Genomic DNA, 6,000 nt, shown 5'->3' with positions numbered 1-6,000 from the left:
CGACGAAAGCCCTGCGCGCATGCGCGGACGGCGCGGGGCATGCCGGGACCGGTGGTTCCGCCGCACCCCCTCACCCGCGCTGGGCAGCGGCCGCCGGACTGCGCTTCCCAGGGTGCCCCGCGGCTTCCCGCGCCTGCGCACAGCGTCGTCGCCACTGCGAGTGCCCGAGGGGAGCCGGGCAGCGCCGCCTCGCAGCCAGCCCCTGTGGCGCTGCTGGGCCGAGCAGGCCGCGGCCTCCCTCCCGCCATTTCCCGCGGCCTGAGGGAGCGAGTGTCTCCCCCGTCGTAATCGCGCCGTGAAATAAAGCCGCTAAACGCCGGGCTCGAGGGAAACACCCAGCCCGGTCCTGTCCTCCGCTCTGCTTGGAGCGACAGTCGTTTTAGTAAGACCCAGAGACATGGTGTCGTCCCCACAGACACAACATATCCCGACACGTGCCCGTCGCTGGCTGGACGGCCCAACGTGGAGCCCCCCGCAAGGCCTGCAGCGGGCCCAACATCCACCACAGTCGCTGCTGGAGGAGTTTAGTCCAATAAAAGACTGGGCGAGGGCAGTCCGTTGCACCCCGTCCTCTCTTGGTACAAAACCCGGCGCCTTTATGTCCAACGTTTTTCTCTTTGAGAGGAAAAAACGCGGGACGTAACAGCGCCTAGTTTTTGAAGAGAAAAATAAAGGACATACCAGCGTCCAGTTTTTGAAGAGAAAGAGAAAAATAGAAGACGTAATGGCATCTGGTTTCGTATCAATAGAGGGCAAAGTAGGAGAAAACCAGGGTGTCCTCCACGATGGCCACCCTAGAGGTGGCCCTGAGAAATACTTGCCTTTCACATCATTTCTGGACCCTTACGGCTACAACATCACTGACGTGGCTGGGAGGATGGGGGTAAAGATTAATTAACACAACTTGTTTTCATCGAAGATGAGTATATAGAGCTCCCCAAAAAGAAGCAACATTGAGGAGCGCTAAACGCCTAAGCTGCCCTTTTTGTTAAAGTAAACGGATATACAGCGGGTGCACAGCTAAATCTATAGAAGCTTAATAAACAATTATAAAAATAGCTCCTTCCCATACTGTGATAATCTAAGCGTTTACTCTGTTACCCAAAGGTGCTCAGCGTTACCAAATCACTGATTCAACCCCACTTTGTAGGGCACACACAAGTTTTCACTTGACATCAGTTTGTTTGCTTTTATTATATATCTATGTTTTACTATATATATTTCTAATATTTATTATATATAATGTATGATATACATGATGTATAATAGATACAGACATTTTATTATAGAGTTGGAGGTCTGTAGTAGACTCCTCCCATTGTATCCCCTTCACTACGTTCCCTATATACATCTATATATAGACATCTATCTAGATCTATATCTATCTGTCTCATTGGAAACTTCAGATTGAGCCTAGTGGGTCTTATTAGAATGGATTGAAAAGCAGAATTTCCATTCAAGGGGAAAAGCTGAGCTGAGCAATACATTTTTCTTCTGGAACAGAAAGCTGAAATACCTCACAAAGTGAAAGTTTAAAAACAAGCGAAAAATAAAACGCCCCACACCTTCAGGACTATCAAAATGTGTGTTTCAAAATGAAAGTTTTATGTAGACTTACTTGGATTCATTTAGCTTATACTTCATAGTTTATTACATTAAATATGTTACAAGGTTTAAAGTTACGTAAAAGCCTACACAAAGTGAAACAGCTAAAATTAAATATTTTTGCCTTATTGAAACAAAATAAAAAGAATGATTCTCCTTTGAAATATGTCTTTTTTAAAAGCCTGTCACAAAACACTTCAAATAAACAGCATCTCTCAAAGAAAACTCATTCAACCAGGAATCTTTCAATTACCTCTAGTTACGATCCTTTTTTTCTATGAAGTTATAATTTGATTTGAATGAATCTTACAGATTATTTTTAAAGTTACCAGGTCTAGAACAAATATAAGCACTTCTGATTTATTTACTTATTTTAACAAAGCCCTAAAAAAAACTCCTTGCAAATAGAATATTGTGGGGGTTCAGAAAGGGATTAGACAGATTTATGGAGAATGGGTCCATCAGGGGTTACTAAACACAAGTCAGGGATTATAACAGAGGATGGTTCACAACATATGCCCCATTTCTTATTCTAAAGCATCCTTGCCACCTCTGGAGACAGGATACTGGGTTAGACAAACTGTTGGGCTGACCTGCAATATGGCAATTCATGCGTTCTTTGCGAAAACAGCCACTTTCTACAGCAGTACCAGAGGCTTTTTTCATAACCCTTGTTTGATAGTTTTATCTACTGTTTGCAATGCTGGTACATTTTCATAACATTTTGCTGCCCACATAACAGACACTTGTAGTCTTTTATTACCGTATTATCTGTTCCAGTGCATTGTGCATAAAATATATGCTACACTTACAAACTCCCTCTGAAATCATCAGGGATTTCACCAGAGCAAGAAAAGAGAGCGTCTCCAGTGCTGCACTAAGTTCAGTTCCACAGTCATAAGGGGCATAGTCTGTCCCTTGCCTTTCCAGGTGCAGAGTATCTCTAGCAGCAAAACTGGTGTGATTCTGCTGCACCACATAGTGGAAGGATTTGGGGCATTAGCTGACAAGATTCCCTCTAAGCTGCACAGGAGAAAAAATCATGCCGCGCAGTAACTTTTTAATGCCACACACTTCCCCCAACCCAGCCACAGGCTGCTGCAGGAGGGGAGAGGAGCAGGCACACTGAGATCCCAGCCAGGATCGCAGCCACAGGCAGGTAAGTTTCACTGGGCTTTGGTGGGGGGCAGATCATGAGCCCCCACAGTGCAGGAGGGAGTGCGGTAGGGGCATGGCACTGCACTGCCCCGCTCCCTCCTGCACAGTGGGGATTGTCCCACGACTCGGCCCAGCCGGGGACCTGTTCACCATGAATGGGGGCCCGGCCAGGCTGGGGCAATCGGAGCCCAGTGGCTTGTCCAGGGGTGTAGGCGGGCACCTGCGTGCGCTGTGGGGGAGGGGGAGCACATTCCCCCCAGCATCCCTGCACCGCACCCCTGGACAAGCCGCTGAGCTCTGACTGCCCCATGACCCGGCCCAGCCGGGCTGGGTTCTGGGGCAATCAGAGCCTGGCAGACCCTCCAGACACACAGTGCGGGCAGCCAAGTGAGGGCACGTGGCCCAGCCCTCGAGCTTCATGCGGGGCAAGGGCAGGCAGGATCTGCGCTCTGCCTGCTCCCTGCCTCCACGCCTCACTGCAGCCTTTGAAAGCAACGCTACGTGCCTCGCTGCCTGGCGCGCCCAGTGGCGGGACACATATGGCACCATGCCACTTTTAAAGGCTGCAGCAAAGCATGGAGGCAGGGAGCAGGCAGAGCGCATGGACCAAAGCAGGGCACTCACAGATCGCTATACCTTGGAAGGAACATTGCTAGCTGAATAGCGTGGTGGCCTCCTGCACAGGTGGCTATCTTCTCCCATATGGATCTTCCCTATCCTCTCTATGGGCATGAAAAGAGGCTATTTTACAGGCCTTGTGGGATAATTCCTCCTCCTGCCCCAGGCTTCTTTCCACCACCTGGACTACACCTGTGTGGCCTGGATTTGTTCCTAACAGAATGACTGTAGTCACAGAGTGAGTGACAGTCCTGTTAAGTTATACTTCTGTGGGGAGGGAAAAAACCAAAACAAAATACATTTAATTACACACAGGACACCTGACTCACAAAATTACAGTTCTTTAATCTAGCAGACAAAGACATCAGCTTTCAGCCACTGGATGGTGTTAGTCAAGTTTCAGACCAACAATAAGATGTAGTTTTAACAAGCTGATAATTTATTGCTGCAACACACAACAGAGGAACAATGAATTCTCTATAAATTCGAATCTCTACGCTGAGAGCAGCTCTTCAGAAAAATACAGCCCAATTCAATCACATGGGTTGGAGCTAGATTCAGAGGTCACAGGGTGAAAGTTCATAACCTGTGCACAGTAGGAGGTCAAATTAGATAATCCTCACACTCTCCTTTGGGCCTAAAAAAAACATGCTAGATTTAATAGATGAAACATAATGCATCTTCTATTTTTTTAAATGTGTTAGCATTCTGTATTACTTCTCTAATTCCCTATAGAGTCAGGCCATTGGTTTCAACTTTGGATTTAATGAAGTTCCCATGCAGCTACAGAAAGCAAAAACAAGTCATTTTAAGCAGTTAAAATGATTTCTAAAACCACAAAAAGTAAAAGAGGGACACAAGTCCAGCTGTGCTTCCTCAGACAACAAGCTCTAAAAAAAGAGCTTAGATGTAAGGTATCAATTACATGGTGTCCTTCTGAAAACAAATTTAACACAAACATATATCAAGAGCCTTCTGCCTGTCTCTGGTGTGCCAGAATTTTGGAGACTATTTTATTTTCATCCTTGAAATGTGCAATATTCTCCTTGGAACTGAGTAGTGTTAACGTAACTTTATTGGAAAGGTTTGTATCAATATATGCAGTGCCTTATGCGTTTAGCCCAAAACCTGAACAAAGGGTATGTTTAACCAAAATGATAATATGATTTTCTTTGGGTAAATATAATGATACCATCTGGGCAGTATTTTCACTCCTGATTCTAAAATCTTTAGTGTAGAAGTACGTGTACGTGGGGAAGAACCTTTCCAAGATCTTTAGGTTTTGGTTGGGGGTGAGGTGTGGAGGGAGGATGAGATGCAACACCGAAGACATTTCTGATAGGCATGGACAAGTTTTTGGCAAGTATTAAAGCTTCCCCCTCAGGTATTCCAGTTAATTCCTCCATACCTGCAAATGGTGAAGGAGCTCTCCGCTAGATAGTAGGCTTCACTGGCTATTTTTCGAGTCCATCACCAGATCCTACTATTATTTGATGAGTATATTTTAACCTGCTACTGTCTGATCTACCAGTCAGGTTCAGGGGATGCTGCCAAATTTGAGACCTCTGCCACAGATGCTTTACCACCTGTTCTCCCCCCTTGGTTTGAATGCCAAACTCTCAGGGCAGTAAACCCTTGTCTGTGATGAAGGGATAATGGATGAAGAAATTCAGAATCCTTCCCGCATGGGAGTTGTGCCACAAGTTCAGCAATGACCTAACTTCCCTTGCTTCCCTCACCTGCCTTTCTTCCTCCTCGTTTGTGTTTCAAATCCTACCTTGCAGGAGTCTGTCCTCCCACATACTTCAGGAGTAATGAGGTTCTCTCCCTATTGGAGCACGAATACCAGTAGACCATCATAATCCCTCTTTTTCCAAAGTAGATTTGCCTGTAAGATTATTTCATGTCCCTATACCCTCTTTACATCTGTCCTCACTGTCCAGGTCCTTATGGTAGTTTTCTCTATTTCATTTGTTGCACGCTAAAGATAAGGTCATTCTGGGTTGTTTTTAATGCCATACGCATAATGTCCTCATTGCACTTACATGACAGGGGCCATTCAGGTAATATATAGAAAGGAGCTGTTTACTCATATCATTTCTGGTTTCAAACCCGTAACGTTAAGAAGTTCAGACAGCCCTTACCTCGGCCACCAGCCAAACTGTGCATTGTGCATGAATGGCAAGATAACCTTGCTATTCCCTGCCCCCACAAATAGATTATTCTGAATTGAGCTCTGGGGTTGTTCCACTGACGTTAACAGCAGCATAGGATCTGTTTGCATATTGTAGCTGTTCAGTAAAACAAAATTCTAAGACAGACTTTTAATAATTGATGTGTAACAATACTATTAAATATATATTCCTACAAAAGATCACTTCATTTACCATATTAAGGAAAAACAAGCATACACCTTTGTATTTTATGTGGAAAATCCAATGTGCTAGAGGAGGAAGACAAAATAGGTGGCAGAGGCAAGGAATTTTTTTTAGACAATATCTTTTACTGGATCAGTATACCAATATAATCGGTAGAAACGACCACAGTTCAAACATAGTACTGGAAAAAATAAACTAGTGATATGCCAAGTCCATCTACTTGTGGCATCAAAATAGGTTG

This window comes from Crocodylus porosus, unplaced genomic scaffold (assembly GCF_001723895.1).
Source record: "Crocodylus porosus isolate Cpor-Errol unplaced genomic scaffold, CroPor_comp1, whole genome shotgun sequence".
NCBI classification, from domain to species: Eukaryota; Metazoa; Chordata; order Crocodylia; family Crocodylidae; genus Crocodylus; species Crocodylus porosus.
Note: the sequence above shows the minus strand (reverse complement) of the source record.